This window comes from Camelus bactrianus, chromosome 18, assembly GCF_048773025.1.
Source record: "Camelus bactrianus isolate YW-2024 breed Bactrian camel chromosome 18, ASM4877302v1, whole genome shotgun sequence".
Lineage (NCBI taxonomy): Eukaryota > Metazoa > Chordata > Mammalia > Artiodactyla > Camelidae > Camelus > Camelus bactrianus.
In genome coordinates, this window is record NC_133556.1 from 24,160,249 (window position 1) to 24,185,157 (window position 24,909).

General features: G+C 38.6%; 1 protein-coding gene and 1 pseudogene across 6 annotated transcripts in view; both read left to right on the forward strand.

Moving 5' to 3' along the window:
* The window catches only part of LOC141573915 (ankyrin repeat domain-containing protein 26-like), an 88,923-nt gene that overhangs the window by 970 nt on the left and 63,044 nt on the right, over positions 1-24,909 (forward strand). For 5 of the 6 annotated variants that reach the window (XR_012500371.1, XR_012500370.1, XR_012500367.1 and 2 more), the window contains exon 2: positions 16,751-16,815. The gene's annotated coding sequence lies outside the window, so the exon portion shown is untranslated. Of the gene's footprint in view, positions 1-16,750; positions 16,816-23,665; positions 23,830-24,909 lie in introns of those variants that run through there. The other variant, XR_012500368.1, reaches the window with a different exon arrangement.
* On the forward strand, positions 11,224-16,741 carry LOC141573960 (zinc finger protein 281-like; annotated as a pseudogene).

The window sequence follows — 24,909 nt, forward strand, 5'->3', positions numbered from 1 at the left end:
TCCCGGAAGTAAATGCTAGTGGGTTCTGTTAATTATTTTTGTTTCCTCATCTGAGAAGTTTGGGAAGGGAGCATGAATTGAAATGGGTTGCTAGTTTTGGTTATAATTCAAGGGGCTTTATAATAAAAATTAAATGGGATTAGAATTTTTAAGTATAACCGGAAAGGCTCTAAAGCAAATGTTTGTGTTACTAAAATAGAAACTTAAAAATGATTACTTGTAACTACTTTTGATATTCAGAATTCAAATGATTTTTTCCTTTGTATCCTCCCATCTTTCTAACATGAAATGAATAAAGTATTTTGAGATTTTATGCATGTATGATAAATATATTCATATACAACTTTGGTATTTGATAAGTAAAATTTTTAGAATGTCACCATATGTATCACATAGAAACATACAAATTTTTGATTAAATGTATTTTCTTCTAGAAGTTAATGAAAGCTTTAAGATTCTCATTCCCAGGGCTGTAATAAAGCAGGAAATTTAGTCCCTCAGTATTAAAAAAGGACATCAACTTGATTAATTCATTTTATAAAATGAAAGTATATGAGATTACATATCTTTTGAGTTGAATTTTTATTTCAGCTCCTATTCTGTATTTTTATTTATTAAATAGCCTTAACTCTCAGGCTCTTTGGTTTGTAATCTTGTTTAATGATCTTACAACTGTGTCTTTATTAGTTACTGTTTGAAAGTCTAAAAGGAGTGAAAAAGGAACCAATTATTCTATTTTCAATTCTAACCTATTATGTGTGTGTGTGTGTGTGTGTGTGTGTGTGTTTGTGTGTGTGTGTGTGTATAGCAAATGCCTAGTAGATTAGAATTTAAACTCATCCTAACTATTGATGAAAGTTGTGTTCCATTCCTTGTAATGTTGGCTTTGTTTGGTGTGAAAAGTACTAAGACAGCACATTCTCAAGCTGTAACATACCAGCAAGAGAGAACAACCTTTGAAATAGTTTTCAGAAGCCAGAAAGAACACCTACATAACCTTGCACCGTGTACCTGGCTTGCATATCAAGCACTGAGTGAAGATTTGATTCCTGCTGTTTCAGTTGTCCTACAGTAACAGCCCCTGCCTGTAGTAATAGCCCTTGCCACTGTTAATATAAAAAAGACTTCCAAAATGCATCTCTCTGAGCTATATAGTCTCGCAGCAGAAATAACAGATTAGATGTTCTTTCTCATGGTGGTTTTCTAAGACCAGATTATATACCTTTGTGTTTTAAATTAATGAGTTTCAGAGTACTTTGTAGTTTGGGAAGTGACAATATTTTACAAGTGCCCACTATGTGGAACAAGGTGATCAAAATGAATTAAGGTGGTTGGGTGTTAGAAAAATCATGGTAGTATTTTCTCACTTTTTTCTAGTTTTATCCAGATATAATTGGTATATAACACTGTATAAATTTAAGGTGCACAGCAGAATGATTTGATATATGTATATATTGCTGGATGATTACCACAGTTCGTTTTGTACCATCCATCACCTCACATAGTTACAGATTTTTTTCTTGTGATGAGAACTTTAAGATATGCTCTCCTAGCAAATTTCAAATATACAACACAGTATTAACAGCATCCTCCAAACATTTCAACTTGTTTTAATGTGAAATATAACTCATGTGTAACCATGAGATATGTAGATAAATATGGATACAGACGTAGTTCTAGATAGAAATACAGATATAGAATCAAGGTTTCTTTTAGAATTCAGAAGCCTCTCCATATATTCTAAGAATAGCAAACGTCAGAGTAGCCCGCAGAACGAAGACAGATGTTCTCGACAAATCTGTAGAAAGTTGCTGCAATTTATAAGAATATGTAGGCAGTCCTCACAAACTTCCTTGTTTGGGCCACAAAAGTGAGCAGTTTCCTAGGTAGCCAGCTCTGCAATTCATATCTGTAACTGCCTCAGTAACCCCTTCTTCCCTCCTGAGAGACACGTTTTGTGATGCCACTTCTCACTGACAAAATTTAGAAGAGAATAAAGTGATGGTGAACTGCCCAGAGACTATCCAGGACAGACACACATACACAGAGTACTGCAAAATAGAAACTGCTGAGCAGTAAATTAAAAAGCAGTCAGCAGTGTATCACTCAGATAAAAAATAAGTAGCAGTTGCATTTCCAGCATCCATGAAGATCCTCTCATGATCCCTCGTAACTATTCTCTTTCCACCCAAGAGGTAATCATAAGGAGGAGTTATATAGTAATCATGTGCTTTTCTCAAGTCTGAAGTATGTTTATTAAATGAGTCAAGCAACTAGATTTAAATTTAGAGGGGATAATCTCAGTGTAATTTTTACCAAATGATTTTAACCTCCAAGGAAACCAGTTTCTTCATCTATACGACAAAGAACTTGGTACTGATTTCTTAGAGGAGATCTGAGAATTTAAATGAGAGAATAAGTATCAAAACAAACAGACAAACAAAAACCCCGCTATCATTTTTCCTGCTAAATAATATGTGCCTAACAAGTATATATTTTCAGGAAATACATATTTTTTTTGTCTGTGAGTCATTGTAGAGATTATCAACTCCCTGTATCAGCAGTGCACAGGAAGACATTTCTAGTTCTGGTAGGCTATGTCAAAATGTACCCATCTGATTCAGTTTTACCTTTTGTCATATTTTATAAAACATTCTGTTTCTACAGGCTTACATAAAACCAGATTATATTTTACTTAAGGAATATAAATTCATATATTACCCAATACTCGATTAATAGAAGAGAAAATGTTTCTACAGCCAATAAAACAATTTGTATTTAAATGATTTAAAAATTCAATTTACAGTATAATTCTAAGCTCCCAATATTAAAATATTTACCTATTAGCATTATCGTTAAATGACCTCTGGTTGGTTTCTTTGGATGATGTGTTTAGAGCTTATATTATAGGTTCTGATTAAGCAAACAATCGTTAAGAATACTTACTTATTTTGTTTAATAACCTACCTTGGGTAGTAGCTTGAATAGAGATTAAGAACATAACTTCTAGATCCAGACTTCCTGGTTTGAATATTGGCCTGGGCAATGACTAGTTTGATGTCCCTGAGTAGTTACTTAAAATTCACGTTTCTTGATTTTATGTCATAAATTTTTTTGAAGATTAAATGAGTTAAAATATCCAAAAGTGGAACATAAGACTTTTTGTGAAAACTTCAGCTCCTGTCACGTAATTTTTTTCCGATCATTCCTACTCCTCATTTAAGAAAAATTTTATATCTTAAAATGAGCTATTACTTACAAAATATATAAACCACATGGCAAAGCTCTTTGTCAAAAGCTACCCAAGTGCATATTATGGAGTTTTCCTTGAAACTTTGATAAAGGAATTTTTTTTTAGTATATTCATATCAATTTTCTTTCTTCTTATTGAAGTATAGTCAGTTTATGATGTATCAATTTCTGGTGTACTGCATAGCAATTCAGTCATACATGAACATACACATATTCATTTTTATATTCTTTTTCATTATAAGCTACTAGTAAGCAATTTTTGATTCAATGAAGACAAGTTAAAAGCTTTGGAATTTTGTCAATTAAAACTCCTCTCTGGCCACCAGTTGTATCTTTTAATGGATTCAGATCAAATGGTGCAAGGCTGTCGACTTCTATCTTGGATAGAAAAGCTGGAAAAAAAGTGTCACGTGAATTTTAACAATAAGAACAAGTCACATAATATGCTACATCATGATTACAGGGAGCAAAAGTCATAGAACAACCAATTAGATTAGAACTGAAGGAAAGAAAACAGTTTCAAAGGAGGTACGGGATGTGAGCATTAGCCAGTCTGTGGCAATAAGAAAAAGATGAGGTCTCCAGACAAGTAGATGGAAAGAATTCAGCCATTGTTTTGAATGAATTACTAAAGGCCGCGTGTGAAATAGCATGAGGATACAGAATCCCAAAATGTTGAGGGCAGAGCGGGAGTTTGCCCACACTCAGGCTCATTTCTGTAGAACATGCTAGATCTTCACAAAGACCGGGACAAGGCGGCATGTGAGACAATGCTTTCCTTGGTGATGCGAGGCTGAATGAGTGGCAGGACCACTGTTACTCTATCTGGTACCTCCTCCACTAAAGAACAAAATGCTAAAGTATTAGTAAAGGGGAAGGCAGCAGATGTTTTTTCCCAAGAGCACAGGTAAAGACCAATTGCATCTTGAAGAAAGAAAAGAAAAAAAAAGGAAAAGAAAAGGAAAGAAAAATACCCTCTCCTCTTGGAGAAAGAGCAGGAAACCCTCCTATGCCCAGACCACTGGGGGTCTCCTGCTGTTCTAATGTGTTTATGTGGGACCAATCCAAAAATACCCATCACCTTGTGTGCACTGTTTGTGCGCAAAAGGGATCCAGAAATACTCAGCCTCTGACAAATTTCCTTTTCCAGCGTTAGGCCATTGAGGAATTGTAGAGAGAGGTTATGCCTTTTTTTCCTTCTACTGATCTCTTTATCCCATGAGGTATCCAGCAGTTGAAGAGCCTAGATGTCAGTCAGCAATATGCATTATGATCATTCCCACTGAGGTTAAAGAGACAACTAGAAATAAGATCAAATGTAAATAAGGCAAAACATTAGAATGATACCTGAGTGCTATCTGCAAGTATTCAGACATTTCCGTGCTTCTCCTATACATTCACCATGCTACTTTCCTTAAAAAGTATCATGGTCTTAAAACTAAAAAAAAAATCTGAGTTCGATTTTAGGAACATTATTACCATTATGGCCACTAGCCATATAAATGTATTAACTTTATAGCAAACTCACTAGGATATAGTGTTCAAAAATGTCAAATAACTTGAAAGACTTTGAATATAATTCTGAAGAGATTTCATGGAAAATAATCGAATAATTATTTAAAATTAAGTTTTGTGAAGTTTTAGGGGAATAAAAAGATGCCAAAATTGATTCACAGTAAACTAATAATACTAAACTTCTTTCTTTCACTATTCACCACTCCCTTGATATGTTCTCTTCTTTGCCTACAAATATTAGATCCCATGTGGGTGCACTCCCTTACGACCATCATTAATACTTCTGACTTAACACTTTAATTAATTAATTAATTAATAGTTGCTCACTAATCATATCAACTTGACAAAGTCCTAACTTTAGTTAAGCTCAGCAATCTGCTTTCAAGAAGCTATATTACCCAAAAACATCTCAAAACTACGTTACGTGGTCTCTTTAAAAACTCGTGACCGTCAGCCTTATATTGGCACTCAGCACTAATAAATTACCACTAGATTTCTATAGTGAATTCATTTTCACATTTGCCATACCCAGAATCACTTCTCAATATGATCTCACTTCTGTTTTCTGATGGTAATGTCATCTTTGTTGATAGACAGATCCGGATCATGTGGAAGATTAGTTCCTTCCCCTCTTGGGAGTTCAATGCAGAGCTCTGTGCTGGGCAGCAGAGGGCCTTGGCTGATGTCACCCCCCCACCCCCCCACCCCCCGCGAGGACCCGGCTCTCACCGCGGCCCTCACTGCGCAGAACTCGGGCCCGAGTGTGCACACTGTCTGGTGTTCTTTAGGCTACCCCGAGATATTTTTTGTTTGTTTGTTACTTAGGGAAAATAGAAGTTCTGTGGCCCAGCTTAGGCTGACCTGTAAGTGTGTAACACAGTGCAGGGCAGAGCGCCCTGTGGCCGGGCCCACCTGCAGCCCACCCGTGATCCTCGCTGCTGGGCCCTTGGCCTGTCTGGGTGTGGGGCCGCTCTGCGCCACCTGGGCTGTGGGATGACCAAAGGTGTGGGGTTGGGTGCACGCTAACATGTTTCTGCTATAAGGTTTCCTTCCAAAAACCTTAGGTAGCATCTGCTCTTTAAGGCAGTGTGTTCGAGATGCTCTTGGTTGACAACTTATTTTTTTTCTTTTTTTTAATTGAGAAAATAGAAACAGTCTGTTGGGAACTCACTTACCTTTCTTCAGTTAAACCTGCCAAGAGAAGCAGTTTAGCCGAGGGCTTAGCGGCATGCTTTCTGGAGCCCACCTGATGGGCTTTGAATCCCGCCGCCCAGCCATCAGCTGTGCAGCCTTAAGCAAAATGCTTTTCTTTTGTGTGTCTCAGTTTCCTTATCCATGTACAGTACAGAGATAACACTTTGCAGGGTTGTAATGAGGATTCAGTTAACAGACGTATACTGCTTAAAACAGTCTTACATATAATAAACCAGTATTAGTTTTTGTTAAATAAATAATGCCTATCTACAACTAAAGTGGAAGCCTGTGTGTTTCTAACCATTACAGTGAGGAATGGATGGGCTCGCCCTCTCAAAGGCCACCTCCACGGTTGGTTCTGGATCAGAGCCTACTGAGAACTTCATTCTTGCATGCCATGAATTTTTCTAACTCTGGGTCTTTCTGACTGGCATAAAATTGTTCTTATTGTCTCCCAAATTAATTACCTCTTATCCTCTCCGCCTACCTTAATTGTCCTCTTTGACAATAAGATCATAAAAATAGATTACTTGTGGCAAATTGCATTTTGCAAAATTGTCCTTAGCAATATTTCTGGATTCTCTCCAGACTGTTACTGGTCTCATCAAGGGGTAGATTCCTCCCCACCTTTCCTTGGACTCAGTGGGGTTTCGTTTCTGCATCTATACATAGAATGTTGGAGGGGTATTGTGTGACTTCTGAGCATAGATGATAAAAGATGATATGCTTTCACCTGATGCTCTCTCTTGGGATATTTACCCTGTGGTCCAGCCATCCTGTAGTGAAGAAGCCCAGGCAATACGGCATTGCCAAGTTTAGGAGATCTTGTTCAACAGCCCCAACTAGCGTTAGCCTCCAGAGAGCTTCATCCTCCAAACATGTGAACAGGGAAAGCTTCAGATAATTCCTTCCCTCAGCCTTTGAATCTTCTAGTTTGAGGTCCCACGTATTACGGAGCAGAGACAAACTATCTCTGTCATGAGCTGTTCAAAATCCTGACCCACAAAATCCATGTGCATAATAAATCATTGCTTTATGGCGCTGACTTGTGAGGCAATCTGTTACACAGCCACAATAACTGGAGCATTTGATTATAATAATTAGAGTGACTCTACATCAGGGCGTGGAAATTTCCATTAGGAAATGTCAAGTTGATGGAGATACGGAAATTGTAAAAGACAAGTTAAAATAAATGAAGAAATCACCCAGAGGTTCTGAAATCCCTCTGATAGAATTTCTAGGAAAAGATTATGAAAAAAGCAATTAGAAATAAATAAAAGAAGGATTCCCTAAAGGTGAAGAAAGACTCTTCGTTTTATGCGGGATGTACAGGTTTGGCCATTATTATATCTTAAATTATTCAACCTACATGATTAGAAAATCTATTAATGGTAATTTTATTCTTTCTACTTTTAGGTTTTAAAAAGTTATTTTAAACTTTCTCATACTCAGGCTGTGTTTAGCGTGTAATATAAATTAAAATAAAAATTCAAAACAAGTGTAGTAAAGTTTCAAAGAGTCTGTAGTAGAGCACTGTATCAAGTTTATTTTACTTGAAACACTGTCATTTTAGAATGTCTATCTGATTGCTGTGATTCTAAAAAAATGTAAGCATCCTTCTTTGTATGATTCTTGACATTTGATATATTGATTATTGACTTTGACAAGAAAATTAGTTTTAGCTTTCAAAAAGGACATTGTTTATTCATAATTCATAAACACTAATTTAAGTTTTTAAAAATTCTCTGTCTTAAAGCCAATGATGATGGATTTATATAATTTTCTATTTTCTTTGAATAATCTCTTTATAGCAATTTTTCCCTTAATATTTTGGATGGAATACTAGAAACTACATACTTGTTTTGCTAGTGACAGATATGTAATTAGTCATTACTTTTACCTACATAATTTGGTGTATCTCCAAAATTCTCAATTAAATAATTTTATAATTAAGTGTAAATGGAAACATCCTCGTATCATGATATATGGACCATTTCAAGATTTTGGTATCACTCTAATACTTACCATTATTAATAACAGCACTACCTGTACATTGGTGATTTTTAGTAGCCCTGCTTGTAGAAAACTACTTCTGTTTTCCAGTTTGCCTTTTGTTTGTAACTGCGTAACAACAACTCTTTGATCTGCTCAGGACCTTGGGTGTGCTGACCTTAGTCACATTTCCTCTCCCCCTCCCCACCCTTCATGCCCTCTCTTCTCTCTCACACAATTGTTTTCATGTCCCAAGGCTAGGGTCACTTTCATGCATACTTTCCTCTCTCTGGCTTCTTTGTTCTTCTGTTACAGACGCAAGGTCAATACCTCATGCTGGTTAAACTTGAAATGGATGCCAAGTTCATGTCTACACATGAAGGGTGAGCAGGTCAATACGACTGGGAAAAAACAAACACCCCAACATGGTGACTCATCTCATTTTAGATTTTAACCACATCCTTCTCGTGGTCCTCAGAAACCTCAAGTGGCCATGTTCCATTTCTCGAGACAGCTCATCATCAAATATTATCAGATAACTTCACATGTTTTCATCTTTTCTCAAATTCCAGTGTCCTCTCTCTCATTTTTATTTCAGCTATGATCTTGCTCCTTATTGCAATAAAAAACAAAAGCAGAGAAGGCTGTCATCGTCACACTACCAGAAATAACAACTGCTTGTATCTCTTTTCATAGTCTCTGTCTTCCCTCATATTAGAATAAATTGTTCCTTTTCCTTTCAGAATCAAGCCTTCAGTTGGGTTTGTAATCTCTTCTTCCCTGTGCCTGAGATACTGTTCTATAATTATTTCTTCTCTCTTTTGTTGGCCTTCTCTACTTGATCGTACTCATATAAACAAACAAAAAAAATACAAAATATTCCTTCTTTAATAAAACACCTTTTTTCACCTTTTAACAAACCCCAGCTATTGGAATGGTCCTCAGCTCCTTTTTAGATCATAACCATCAAATACTTGGCTACGTTTATAGCCTCCACCTCTTTACCTCTGATTCTACCTTGAACACACCACCACGTCCACAAAATGACCCTTGTGAAGATTACCACTAATGACTACGCTTCCTAAATGGTGAGTTCTCAGAACTCAAAACAAGATGAGCAGAAGCTCTTCAAGAATTATTATACCTTCCTTCTAGACACACTTCTTTCAATTAATTGCCAGGATGCTACCCTCTCCAAATGTTCTTTTTAATTTGTATGATATCTACGTGTGTAAATAAAAGATATCTTCTTAAAACTTAAAAGAACTACTTACTAGATTATAAATTTAACTAAACTTCTGCACAACACTATGCAAGAATACAAAATTTAACTCTGCTCATGTATGAATATTTACAGTTTGGTAATTGATAAATTTTCCAAGATTTATTTTAACTTTTGCAGTAAATGATAATAACACATCAAATAGTTCATTTTGTTATCAACGTCATTCTTTCTTACTTATTTTTGAAAGAAAATTGCATGTTTAATAGAGAAAGTGTCATAAGAGAATTGTTTAAATCTCCAAATAAGATCTCTAGTCAAAAGTCCCTACTGAATTCAAAAGACTTAAAATTTATTTTGCTCTAATCTTTAACATGAATGAGATTTTTTTCCCTCTATAATGCAAACAAATTTGGGGAAGCAGGGATAAGAATCACATCTTTAGACTGCTCTCTACCTTTCCTTTTATTTTCTGCAAGGATTCAGGTAGCAATAATGTAATTTAAGGATATCAAAAATCAATTGTTTTAAGTGGTCTATTCAGTTGATTCTGCCAAATATTCTGGCAGATTCACTCTACTTCCTTTGTGCACAACTTTTCTTTCTCTTTTATGTGGTACTCAAAAGGCAGATGTAATTCTGTATCTATGTTTATTTTTTTCCTAGAATTGATACCACTTTGTGGATATACATCCTTCTCTCGTGTTGGATCAGGTGCATTAAAAGAATAAGAAGAACTATGAATGGGTGCTAAAAATGTGACTATGAGATTAAACAAATAAAGAGGCATTCCCCATTAAGCATACTTTCTCCTCACTTAAAAAAACAAAAACTTTTAAAAAATAACATTTTTTATTTTAAAATTTCATTTTTCTGTTTTTTTTTCACATTGAACTGTATATATATTCCATCCAGAAACCTCTAGAAAATAATAGATGCATACAAGTGGTTGACAGCAAAAGATCAATAAAACATTGAACAAAACTGTTTTTCATAAGATTTTATTTTGTTCTTTGACCAACAGAGGAATTGAGAGTGGAGGAAAGAAGCAGATGAGCTATTTGAATTAGAGAGTACTTAAATTAAAAACTAGAAGTTGAGTCCGTTAAAAAAAAAAGTTGACTCTGTAGATCATATGGCTATTTGGAAAAGTAGGATCCACACAGGGAAGAGCAAGTGCAAAGGACCTGAGGTAGAATCATGCCTCCTGTGTTAGAGAAGGGGCAAGGAAGCCAAGAGGGACGCAGCCTGCTGACCTGGAGCTGTGCAGGGTGTGATCCGTGAGGCAGAGAGGGGAGGGCAGATCATTGTCCGGGCTGTGACTTTTCTCATGCTGAACGTTACTCATTGTGTCTCCTCATGGTCATAGGACATTAGAAAACGTGAATTCCCCTTGAACACAAAATACAATGAAGCTTTTCTAGACCATAATTCCTGATCACAATCCTAAAAGTTCAGAGTTAGAAACTATATTAAAAACACTTAATCGTCCATAAATAAAGAACTATTTCCTAACTACGGATCAAAGAGGAAATTAACTATTGAATTTAAATATCTAGATAATAATAAAAAAGAATAGTAAAAATAACATGCATGGGTCACAACTAAACTATATTAAGAAAACAAATGTGTAAATAATTCACTATTTACAACCAGTATGCTTTATGTTTTACTGACTTACTATTTTAAAATAAAAATCTGAAAATGAGTGGGTTAATGATCCAATTTACGAAAAATATGAAATAAAAAATAGAAGTTAATTTTAAAAATCTAAAATAGTGAACTAAAAAATAATAATCAGCAAAAAGAGCAAAGGTTTTTAAAAATTTTGTTTCTTTATAACACTGAAACATACAAAAACCTGGAAAATTTAAATAAAAAGAAAATAAAAACATGATATTCATTATTGTAAAGATTTCCCCACATTTAAAATTATGCAAGTACAATTTAGAAACGTATGTAGAACCAAAAATCGTGTAAGTTTTAAACTATAGATTTTTACGAACCGGAGGCGGTGGCGGCGGGACCCCCAGGCCTGCTCCGGGGACATGAAAGTCGGCAGCGCGTTCCTGGGCGGCGGCGGCGGCGGCAGCGGCCGGAGATGGAGCCCAGCTTCCCGCCGGGGATGCTCAAGTTCAACCACCGGCTGGCCCCGGTGGCCAGCTTCGCCCCGCCCGCGGGCACGGCCGCCGAGACTCCCCCCACCCTGGCGCCCACCTCAGACGGGACTTTCAAGAAGGAGCCGGCGGCGCCCCGCGCGGCCTTCCCGGCGCAGAGGACCCCCGGGGGCTTCCTGCAGTCGCCGGTCAGCATCAAGCAGGACAAGCCGGCCGAGCCCGAGGAGCCGCCGGGCGCCCCCCTGCACCAGGGCTCCGGGGGCCTGTTCGCCGGGGCGGACGAGCGGGCGGCGGGGACCGGGGAGGCCACGGCGTCATCCAGGACCTGAGCGTCCTGCACCCGCCGGACCCGCACTCCCGCAACGTGCTGCTGGGCGGCGGCCGGACCGAGGACCCCCGTGGCCCCGAGGAGCCAAAGCCAGACGCGAGCGTCAAGAATGTGAAGAGGCCAAAGCCAGAAGAATCTCAGGGAATCAAAGCCAAGAGGAAGCTGAGCGCATCTTCCAAACCGCCGCTGGTGGGAGACGGGGAAGGCGCCCTGCTCTCCCCTCGTCAGAAACCGCACATCTGCCATCACTGTAGCGCCGCTTTCCGGAGCTGCTACCACCTGCGGAGGCACGTCCTCATCCACACCGGGGAGCGGCCCTTCCAGCGCAGCCAGTGCAGCACGCAGCACGGGCTTCATCCACAAGTACCTGCTGCAGAGACACGAGAAGATCCAGTCCCGAGAAGACGTTCGGGCGCGCCGAGTGCAGCATGAAGTTCATCCAGAAGTACCACATGGAGAGACCCAAGAGGACGCACTGTGGAGAAAAGCCACACACGTGTGACACTTGCCAGCATTATCTCTCAAGTACCGATCGCGTCTTGAAGACAGGCGCACCATAGAGAAGCCATAGAGGAAGGGCCCGCGGCGCAGAACCCGGGGCATCCGGCCACAACAGCGTGGGGAATCTGGCTGTGTTGTCGCAGGGAAATCCCAGCTCTTCGAGGAGAAAGGCGAAGTCAAAAAGCATCGCAGTTGAAAACGAGGAACACAAGACTGGTAAAACGAGCGACTGGCAGGCTTCGAGCAGTATGACCCTGCAAAGTTACTTGGTAGAGATGCCAGCCGTGTCTTCCAGTGGAGGCATGATCGGCCCTCGTATAGATGAGCTACAGAAAAGGGTGCCCAAATTGATCTTTAAGAAAGGAAGTAGAAAGAGAACGGAGAAGAACTACCTGAACTTCGTGTCACCAGTACCAGACATGGTGGGACAGAAGTCCTTGTCTGGGAAACCAGGTGGCTCGCTTGGCCTAGAGTCAGACAACAGCGTGGAGACCGTTAGTCTCCAGAGCGCAAGTGGCAAACACGGTCAAATGAGCAGTAATTGGGAAGATGTCATGCAGTTCTCGAAGAAAAGAAGATCCTTACCAACTGCCAGCAGCAACAGTGCCTTTTCCGTGAGCGTGAGACACACGGTCTCCCAGCAGTCTTGTCATTCAGTCTGCGGGCGTTGGAGTTTTAGACAGCGAGGCCCCCTTGCCCCTTACTGACTCCTCGGGCCTGCATGTGGAAATTAAGTCTTGTCACGACAAGTCTGGAATTCCTGATGAGGTTTTACAGAGTATTTTGGATCAGTACTCCAAGTCCGAGAGCCAGAAGGGGGATCCCTTCAGCATAACGGATTTCCACACCTCGGGAGGACATTCAGAGTTGGTGCAAGAAGAAGACTTGAGCCCAGGCACCCAGATCAGTGATAAGGCCAGCATGGTGCAAGAATACTCCAAACACCTCCAGCAGGCTTTTGAAAAATTCACGAATGCAGGTTTTGCTCTTGGACACGGTTTCCAGTTTGTCAGCCTGTCGTCACCTCTCCACAAGCACACTTTATTTCCAGAAAAAGATATACACAACATCTCCTTTGGAGTGTGGTTTCGGCCAGTCTGTTACCTCAGTGTTGCCATCTTCGTTGCCAAAGCCTCCTTTTGGGATGTTCTTTGGATCGCAGCCAGGTCTTTATTTATCTGCTTTGGATGCCACACATCCGCAGGTGACCCCTTCCCAGGAGCTGGATGATCTGATAGATTTCTCAGAAGAATTTAGAGACTTCTTCAGCCGTCCAGTCCTCATCTCAGAAACTGACTAGCCAGAAGGAACAGCAGAAAAAGCTTTCAGATCCCATCTCAGGAGTTAGCCGGCCAGGTAGCTCCTCAGAAAGATGTAGAGACTAGAACATCGTACCAGATTAAGAACTTGGACAAGCATTTGGTTCTCAGTTCAAGTTGGGCGTCAGGGCGCCAATGACCCCATTCACTAAGTCAAATGGAGAAGTGGACCACAGAGCAAGGACTTCAGTGTCAGATTTCTCAGGGTATGCAAATATGATGTCAGATGCTAGTGAGGCATGTAGTCGGAGGGTAAAGACGCCCCCTAGCCAGAGTTACAAGTAAGGCCCAGGAGTCACCAGGCTGGGGGGCTTCTAATGTTATTTCATTTTATTTTGAGAACGCTGCCATTGGAATGTTTCTACGTGAGCCTATTAAGAATAATGTAATGCCCTTTCAGTGCAACTTTTCATCTTTAGTTTATTTTGTTGGCGTGATTTTAGCTCTGTTTGTATTATGAGTTTTAAACAAAATCAATAGATAAAATCATTGAAAATGACAATGTTTAGCAATCAAATTTACATGTATACGCTGTCAGGGAATAGCCCAAAAGTTTTAAATGCAAAAAAAAAAAAAAAGTACAAAAAAACAAACCCAAAGCAAACAAACAAAACTTTGTTGTTAGGATTAAGGGTATTGTAATTGCTTTACTCTCAGGCAAGTGTCATAATGCATGGGAATTCTGTACGTTATCACTGTAATGGAATATCCAATTTACGGGGAGTATGATACACATTTCATTATTTAAGTCAGGGATCGAAAACATTTCAAATTACTGTCTCCATCTGGGCCGATCCAAAATTCTGAATTGTTGGCTGCCTATAGTTTGTTGCAGCTTTTCAATGTACTCTGAGCTTCCAAACCACATTCATTCCAGCCTGGAAGAACAAATATTCCTGCGTCTTTGATCAAAGCCTGAAATGATAGCTTTAATAAAAGAAGGAGGGAAAAAAAGCACCCTCTCTTCACCCCAACTGTGACAAGGCCTGTCAGGAGTTGACGGGCAGTGTTGACACCCAGGTGGTTGGTTGGTTCCAGTATTAGAACCCAAGTTGGAATTACATCATTCTTTGAAAATTTGGGTATGTGTTATTTATTATACATGGCCTAAAAACACTGTTCCCTGTCTCTGTTATTACATGTCACCCACACTTCTGGGGTTTTTATCGTGGTTATTTTTGTTCTTAACATGTCCTTTCACTCAGAGTTCTGGGCCTGCTTATTCTTTCTTCTCCCTGTCTTGACAGTTTCAACTTCAGAAGGAGTCCCATTCCAATAGGTAACTGGCTATGCATTTCAATATGCCTTCTGGCATCCAAATACTAAAACAGTAGGGTTAGCATCCTCCCTCCCCCTTTTTAAGAACAGAATCCTTACAGATGTCCATGTATAATAAAGCCGCCCTACTCAGAGCTATAGATAGTGAGTAAGAAGGTTGTAATTCCAGCTGGTGACAAAGCCAATGAGAGGGGTGAGAGCGTCTCATTTGGTGGTAACATCGGAATTTTTCTGTGAAGTTGCAGCTTGTTTAACGTACATTTTGAAAGGGTGTGTCAGTCAGTATTGCACGGGGTCGTGTAAAGTCATCAAACCTTGCTATGAACACTAATTGCCATTTGAAGCTACTGGTGGACAGTGGCTCTGCTCTAAACCACTTTTTAGCAATTGTATTTTTTTCCTGATTATATTTCTTAATGTACTTTATGCTGGTGAGTTTTTTATGTAGTTTTGGTGATGTTTCAGTCTTAGGTACTCTTCTGATGTCAGAGAAGTACCACTGGTTGTTTGCAGTCTTATTGTGTAATCGGCCTACCGCAGGCTTCCATGTATAACAAAATAATTAATACTATGCAAGTGTGAAACACTTGTTATGAAGGTAGTGTTTTAACAAAATACTAGTTAATTTCCTCCCCCACTTTCCTCCCTTAAGTCTGCTTTACCAGCTAAAGGGTCACTTACTTGTCATTGCAAGGTTCTTAGAAAATGTGTTTAATCTTCTTAAATACACGCAATACTAAAAAGTCTGTATTTTGGTAAGCGCAGTAAGTTCTGTTAGGGACAGAGCATGAGGTGTAATCAGAGGATGGAGAGGCCCTTTACCGCTGTTACCTCTGAGCTGTGTGGTCTTCCTCCGGTGTTTTGCTTTATGCAGGTTTGGAATTTCTTTAACTTTTATTGTGTGTACTGAATACTGCATATGTACTATTCTGATTGTTTGCTCTAGTTTACTACCAATAAAAGACCTCTTAAATGCACGCACACACACACACACACACACACAGAAGAGGTAGTAAACTATAAATCTAATTAAATAGCTCCAGAAAATGATAATATCTTCAATGAAGGAATATAAAGGAAAACCTAGACATTGGTTAAAAAATCAATTAACTTATTAAAATATAAATCGATTACAGAGACATGATTTCAATGCAATTTTTTGATAAAAGCATTTCAAATTTCACTTAGAAAAATGATTGTCTATGGTAACTAAGAATTCATGGTTGGATTCTGAGAATTATACAGAGTGAACTGCACCAAATCATTCCTATGTGCAGGGACAGCCATTCAGAGCCAGACTAGTCTTAGTTTTCTTGACAAATCACATAGCCATATCCTGCTGCAACACAGCATAGGGGTAGTGGCTTCCAAACACAAATGTGGGTGCTAATTGCAAGAGGAAGAAAATAAAATTGGTGGTTGATAAACGTTCTCCAATGCCCAGTTCACTATGTAAAATAAAACATTTCTATGGATTAAAAATTCTCATGCAATATGTAAAACAATAAGCAATGAATGTAGGAGAGTGTTTGAATAAACTTGTAGTGCTAGAGACTTCCTAGTGTTTCTTTGCAACCATGTCTTTTTTCTAGTTATATGTAAACGATTTTTCTACCTGCTTATTATAAATTTCACATTTAAATGTTTCAGTTATTTCATTATGCTTTTCACAAAAATAATGTAAATGACAATGAGTCTGCTACAGACTAACTTTGTTAATATTATTCATTGTGGGTATTTGATATCTGGTGAGATGTTTTGGTTACTGACAAACAATATTTAATTTCTTCTGAATTTAAAAGAATTAAAAAAAAAAAAACCCAAAAAGATGGTCCCTAAAAATGGTCATAAGTATGTTATATTTTATGAATTGTAAGACACTTTTGTTTCCAAAATTTTTAACATTTTTGAAATCAGGATGAATTTTTAATCAATCATGTATCATATTTGAATTAGGAGAATTGTTTTCTTTCACTATAGCACCTGAAATGATGTGTTTTACAAATGATGAATATATATCTTTAATTTCTAGGTAAGAAGATACCACAGTGATATCTGAAATTTGGATATTTTATAAAACATCAAGACCATCAGAAGGTATGTAGAATGATACTAATTTGTAGAAATTAATATTTATATAAAAGACATTAATTTAAGGTAGATATAGAATAAGCTAGTATGGTTATAAATTGCTCTTTAAGCACTACTTTCACTGTATCCTCCCAGTTTTATATGTGGTGTTTTCAATGTCATGCAATTGTGTTTTCTTTATTTCCATTAATTCTTTCTTAACCATAAATTAAGTATGTAATACAATTTCTAAATAAATGGAAGTTTTAATATACCTTTTTTGCTATTAACTTCTAATTTGTTTTTGTTGTAAAGAGACTGGGTTATCTGTGATAATTCTCTAAGATTATTTAGATTTACTATAAGGTCAATCACATAATTAGTTTTTGTGCATGTTATTCCATGTACTGTTTAGAGAACAATATTTTCAACTGTTAGATGTAGAATTGTATACTTGTACATTAGCTAAAGTTTATTGATTTTGTTATTAATTTTTCAATGTATTTTTAATTGTTATCTGCTTGACCTATAAATAGCTGAAGAAGTATATTGAAATCTCACACAAGTATGTTAGTCCTTTGAGTATTGTAATGTCCTCTATTTTTGTTTGAACTATTTTGGTTTAATTTTTAGATTCTATACTTTAAAATTATTGGAGCACTTAGACAATTTCAACTTGTTCTCAAAATATTTGTACCATGGTCTCAATGATGCTTTTTTAATCTGAAGTTAATTATTTTGAAAGTAAAACAGCTTTATCTGTATTTCTTCAGCATATATTACAATACTGAGCTAATTGTAAAAACTCAAGATATTTTTGTTGAACGAATTAAGTTTATTCATTGCTTGTATTTAAAAGACTGATTTTTAAGTGATTGTAATCTCTTAATATAAGAGAATCATCTTTCAAGACAACATAAGAATATTGCATAGCATCGAAACACTTGCCCACTGATGAAGAGTCAGGATACCTTATTTCAATCTGATTTTGGACAATGTCAGGCACTATTACTGTCAGACATGGATTTTGACTCCTTGCTTTATTATCAGCTTCTCCCCTAGCCCCTGTAACTAATCTCTTGAATGCTAACTTAGTACCTTTTAAGATACTCTGTTTATGGACCCTGGATTGACACTTTTAAGATTGCCCTCCATGAACTAATTTTGTCCTCTCAGTCCAACTCTACACCCTTGCACTATTTCTTGTCTATTCTACATATACCTGTTTTGCTGGAACTTTAAGCAACATTGACATAGCTCACTATGCCACTTTCATAATCTAGGAACACACCTACTTAGCCCCGGGGACTTATTTAATACACTCTTGAGGTTTTGACATACATTTGAGCTAAAGTCAGATTTTTCAAAATAAGCCCTAATTTTTTAGAAAGAATTACTTCTTCTTCAAGACTGCAGTGTCAGCTCCTGGCCAAGAGTCTCAAGTCTGCTCTACAGATTTTGGACTTGCCAATGACTAACCCTCAACCCCCACAATCATACAAATATATGTATTCAATCAATCTATCTATCTATCTATCTATCTATCTATCTATCTATCTATCTATCTATCTATCTATCTATCTTCCCCTCTGGCTCTGTTTCTCTGGAGAACCCTAACTAATACCCACTTGGAGGGATAAAAAAGAATAAAAAGACTAATAATGTGTTAGCTGGGTCTTATGGCAAAAATAGAGGAAAAAGTGGTATGTTTCCAATTCCTCTTTCTTCCTACTCCTGTCTCTGGCAGGATATAATCATGTTTCAGATATGTATGTATTTCCCTATGTTGGACCACGGCATGGCTATACCCATGTTTAGTTTATTGATAGGTTATTTCAAAGAAAGCCCCTGGGTACAGTTTGGTTTCAAAAGGTGTCATCTAAATAAGTGAAGTATTGTCTGCAGCTACCCCTCCTCAGATTAGGTCTGAGATCTGTGTGTATGCGTACGTGTGTGTGTGCGCGCGCGTGTGTGTGTGTGTTTGTGTGTCTCCTCCCCCCCTGTGCATCAGAATTGGACTATTTCTGACTGAGGCATCTCCAATAAGGCTGTAAATGGCAGACCTGTATCTTACTTTTCAGGGGCTCACTTACTTTCAGGTTGGAGACCAAAACAATTAATTATGTCCCTTAGAAGAATATCTTCCTTTTGAGAAATACTCAACAAACAATAGAACGGTAGGTCAATGACTATACCGTTTCATACTGTAACTGACTAACCAGCCTCTTTTTTTCTTAGGGAGATAATCATACCAATAATCTCAAGAAACTTTTTAAATCACAGGCTAATACTTAGCTTCTTGTACTCGTGCATCTTCCAGTAAACCAAAAATTGTCAACTTCAAGTTATAATTCTGTTTTCTTACTTTAAAGGTTGTAATAATAATACTTCTCAAATTTACTGCTATCCATAGTCATAATATTGTTTTTATAGTGCTTTAAAAGTGTCTTCCTTACGTGAGACATTATGGATTAATCTATATCAATAAAGTGAAATTATATAAACAAGCATAATAATGTAGTTGATTACACAAAATAATATTTAACTGAATAATGTTGATGAAGCATGATACAGTTGAGCTGTATTCAGCAAAGGTTAAAAGCAAATAGTCATAATAACAATAAAAAGACAAATTTTAAGACACTCCAAAAATATTTTATAAATAGGGCTTCTACATTAGTAGTAAGTTAATTATTTAAAGCTATGCAAGTGCATTAATTAGGACAGAGAGTGTCAGAACATAAGTTGGTGTCAGAGAGAGTGACTGAAGACGTGTGCGTTGAGTCGCCAAAAGACAACTGGCTAAGACTCAAAGGACTAATTAAAATTTCAGCCCCATATAAAAATGGTACCACAGCAGAACATTAGTCAACCAGAGCAAGACCCTCCACAGACAAACATAAAAGTAAACAAAAAAAATAGAGTGCCCTTGGTCTCGTTGTTCTCATTTAACAAAGAACAAAATGTCCCTTAGAGAAATGTACTGACTAAACATGCCCCAACCCTTGCATAACTCAGTCCTCTTAGTGTTTTAATCTACCAGAACAAGATAAAATAAATACATACATGTGTTTGTGAATGAATATTAATGCTAATGAATATAGTGAAAATTGTAATTCTGTGTGCTTTGCCTAAGCTTTCCTCTCAAAGGTATTGTGCTTGTGGAAATAATTATTCACCAATCTGATTTGAAACGAACATGGCAGATGGTCAACACATGGTTAACATGATAGTGACAGGTTATTTAACTGAGGAAAATGCTGTATTTTCAAATGCTGTGAGACAAATATTTTTGAGAAGAGAATTTGAGAACAAAATGTGTATGTTTAATACACAGAATCATATAAAAACAGGCACAAATGATACCCGCATCTTTGCATTTTACATAGCTTTCATAGTGCACATCATTCAAATGATGAGTACAATTCTTAAAAATAAGCAATCACAAACTTTTTAAGGAAGATTTTGCAAAAGGGCTGAACTATGATATAATTTGGTACTAACAATCCACAAAGGAATTGAACATACTGACACTTAATCAAGTTTAGTAATATTAAAATTAAAAAGGTGACTGGGGGTTTGGAACTAAACGAAAAAAGATATGATTAATGCATTTAGAGGTTTTGATTATAATCAATAATCATATGCTTGGTTGATTGAAGGTTATTTTCAATCAAAATGTTATGGGATGCACAAACTTGCGTGCAGATTTCTAATTTCATGTTCTCTGCTGAACAAATATGACTTCTCTAAGAGTACTACATGTTGTTAAAACAAACTGGGCAAAGACAGAATACAGGTTTGACCTGGTTAAATAGGAGTTATACGTAACGATGATTCAGGTTTAACTTATACTGCAAAAGGAAACACATTGTCATATATCATAGAATCTACAATGTTATCTAGTTTAGGACATATTATTTTAATCATCATTAATAAAGGGAAAAAAGCTTGCAATTAGAATTATAAATTATCACTGATTTTTAATATCCATTATGACTTAATAAAGTTTAAAATGTAAAAAAGTATATATTAGAATTGACAAAATACAGTGTTTGTACCAGAAATAAATTAGTTACAAAGAAACATGAGTGTCACTGGGGCACATGAGCCTCAATTATCTAACTGGGATTTTTTCTTTCCTTTTTTACTTTCTCCAAGTTAACACAACTGTACTTGTGTTAATGATGCCAAAGTTCCTAAGTGTTATGGGTTGAATTATGTTGCCCCCAAAGATGGTGAAGTTCTAACTTCGCAGTACCTGTAAGTGTAAAATTTTCTTGAAATAGCATCTTTGTAGATGATCAAGTTAAGACGAGGTGATTAAAGTAGGCGCTAATCCAATATGACCGTGTCCTTATAAAAAGGGGAAATTTGGACACTTGAAATAGATGCACACAGGGAGAACTCCACATAAAGATGAAGGCAAAGATTGTAGTGCTGCATCTACATGTCAAAGAATGAAAAAGACTGTCAGCAAACCACAAACGCTAGAAAGACATGGATAAATTCTCTCACATAGTTCTTAGTAGTAACCAGCACTGCTGAAACTTTGATTTCAGACTTCTATCCTCCAGAACTGTTAGACAATAAATTGTTTAGCCACCCAGTTTGTGGTGCTTTGCTATGACTGTGTTAGAAAATCAATACATTAGGATAACTTTAGCAAAATGTTTGTGGTGCTATTGTTTGAATAACAAAAAATAATTACAATTTATTTCTTATTATTCTTCAGTCAGGCAAGTAACTTAATCAGAACCCCAATATCGCCAGCATTTTTATATATTGCCTACTATTACTCTCCTCCTGCAAAATGATTATATATTTTAAAAGTTATGAATAAAGGATCTGAGAAATTAATAAAATATTTACTACTACTACTACTAAGCAGGCAAATAAAAAATAAAAATCTAAAATCCTATGTTTCCTAATTGGCTAATATTTATCAGAGTGAAAGTTTCCAGAAATGCCTTATGATACATACTGAAACAATTTTACTTATTTTAACATGTATATGTCTCTGTGTATGCACACGTGCCTGCATGTGTGTTTGTGTCTGTAGGCGTTTGTGTGTTGAGGAACGTGGAAAGATCTACATTTTCAGATTTCCTTTTTCCACTGTATCATTTTCTTTTGTGTTGCTTTGGTTTGGGTTTTGTTTTCCTTCATGGAGCCTATTCTCCAGATCTTCATTAATTAGCTTTTTCTTAAATCACATGTTAATTCCATTAGAGTTAGATGATTTGTGCATCTTAAAAGAACAGCTGTGCCTTACACATAGTTTTTCTCTCTTTATACACAGAAAGTATAAGGGGAAAAAGACTTTTCCTCTACCCTCTTGGGTTCTACAGGGGAGGACAAATAATTTTCTTTCTACCCTTCTGAGTTTTGGGCTGAGACCACTGTAATAAAGACAGGTTTCCAAGAGAAAGACAAGCAGAAGTTTATTAACATGTACACCTCATGTATATGGGAGATACCCAAGGGAAAATGAGTAATTCAAAGAGAGTAAATTTGTGGAGAAATGACAGGACAGCAGAAAGAAGGTTCAGGCCTCCAGGGGTTGAAATAAAGGCTGTTAAGTAAAGTTTGTTATGCAGATTGCTCTGGTCCCAAAACTCAGAAGGGTAGAAAGAAAATTATTTGTCCTTCCCTGTAGAGCCCAGAGGGATAGAAGAAGTCTTTTTCCCCTTATGGGAAAATGGGGTGTCTAATGGTGTGATTAACTTCTGTCCTTTTTGGTAGAAATGGGAGAAGGAATGGCTGTGAAAATGTATGTCCTGCTTTCAAGCAAATAGGGGAAGGTGGGAGCTTTTCTTGTATCCTCAGCTCAAAAGAATTCTTATGCCCAAATCATACATCTGGGGGTGGCACACTCTCTGCTACACTTCAGTTCAAAAGCTGACTCTATGAAATAAGCAACAAAGCAAATTAACAGGAGACTAGATTCACAAATTTATTGTTTTAAATACTCATACATACACATACACTACACAAGGAGTTTCACAGGAAAAAAAGAAAAGTACTCCCCCAAAAGGGGCGAGATTTGAGAGCTTATATACCACCTTAATAGGGGAAGGGAATAGGGGGATGTGGGAAATCTATGGGAGAATAAAAAGGTTTTTTTGAAAGACAAACGGACCCTTTCTAAAGCCTTTTTATTTGTTTATTTTGCTTTATTTAACTTTGCTGCAGAAGCTTTATTGTTTCCACTTGGGCCGTGGCTTGGGCGGGGCTCCAGGATGGTTAAAGCTGCCTGGTGGCTGCAGGCAGAAAGGCTCAAGCAAGAAGCCCTGACACCAGGGGAACGCAGAGGCGCCCCTCAAAGGCCCCGGAGCTCCTGAGGCTCCAGTGCAGCTCCAGGATGAGCCTTTGGAAGAGATACTCGCCCTGCCCACCCTGGGGTCAGCTGACTGAGAAATTACTCAGATGGTTGCCCACCTTGAGGATGCCCTCCACCGACTCGCCTAGGCGGCCGCGGGAGGGGGCGGGGCCGGGCACCCGCCCCGGGAAGCCGCGGGAGGGGGCGGGGCCGGGCACCCGCCCCGGGAAGCCGCGGGAGGGGGCGGGGCCGGGCACCCGCCCCGGGAAGCCGCGGGAGGGGGCGGGGCCGGGCACCCGCCCCGGGAAGCCGCGGGAGGGGGCGGGGCCGGGCACCCGCCCCGGGAAGCCGCGGGAGGGGGCGGGGCCGGGCACCCGCCCCGGGAAGCCGCGGGAGGGGGCGGGGCCGGGCACCCGCCCCGGGAAGCCGCGGGAGGGGGCGGGGCCGGGCGGCTCACGCATGGCTGTTGGGGAGGAGGAGGGGGCGGGGCCGGGGCCGGGCGGCTCCCTTAGAGCCGCTGTGTGGGGGCGGGGCCGGGCGGCTCCGGAAGGGCCTTGGGGGCTTCCGCGGCGTCCAAGGTTGTCGTCCGTTTGTCGTGGGACGGCTACCGTAACGTACTTTCTGGAAGAAGGCAGGCCGCCTCGCTGCGCTGGCGTTTTCACCCTGAGACTCAGCCAGCTCCCCTGGGTCGGGTCACGGTGGAGACAGAGCCGGGCGAGGTGAGTGCGGGGGACCCACGGGCGCCCGTGACCAGCCGGGTGGGCGGCCTCCGCGCGCGGGGTCGTCCCGCCGAGGCCGGGAGCTCAGGGCCGCTTGGCACGAAAGAGCTGGCTGTCTGGTGCCGGAGACAGAGAAGGGCCCAGAAGGCTGTCCTCGAGGTGGTGACTGGAAAGGAGGTAGGAGGCTGGAAAGAGGGGCGTCCCCGGTGAGACACGCCCCAACACAGCGGGACCCTCAGGCGCTCTCAGGTGCTCATTCCCTGAGATAAATTTATCAAATTGAGGGTGAAGACATAGCACAACGTTACAATATATTTACCATTGTTTCGTCACTGAAACGTAGCACGTTCTTTATAAGCGCTATTGATGATGGAACATGTCTCTTTTCATGAAATATATGTATATATAATTTCAACAAATAATTACAAAATCCTAAAATGTAGCTAGCTGCCACACAAGACAGCAAAAGGATGGCACAGTCCATAAAAACTAAAGACGAAAAAAATTTAAAATACAACTGGAAATTTTAAATTTATGTTCAGTATCTCAATATTTGAGGACATTTATGAGAGTAGAAGACAGTGATTGGTTATTGGAACTATAATTTGTAGCCTTGATAGAACTGACAGAGTATTTAAAAATATCAAATCTTTGCTGAATCTTTTATTTTCTATTATTTTTGAAGCTCTCTCTCCGGGCACTGATACCGAAGGATAAAGAAACAGTTCAAATGACAGCCACTTCACAAGGCTTTGTAAAACTCGTGAAAAATACATTTCAAAAGAAAAAAAAAACTCAAGTTATCCCGGAAGTAAATGCTAGTGGGTTCTGTTAATTATTTTTGTTTCCTCATCTGAGAAGTTTGGGAAGGGAGCGTGAATTGAAATGGGTTGCTAGTTTTGGTTATAATTCAAGGGGCTTTATAATAAAAATTAAATGGGATTAGAATTTTTAAATATAACCGAAAAGGCTCTAAAGCAAATGTTTGTGTTACTAAAATAGAATCTTAAAAATGATTACTAGTAACTACTTCTGATATTCAGAATTCAAATACTTTTTTCCCTTGTATCCTCCCATCTT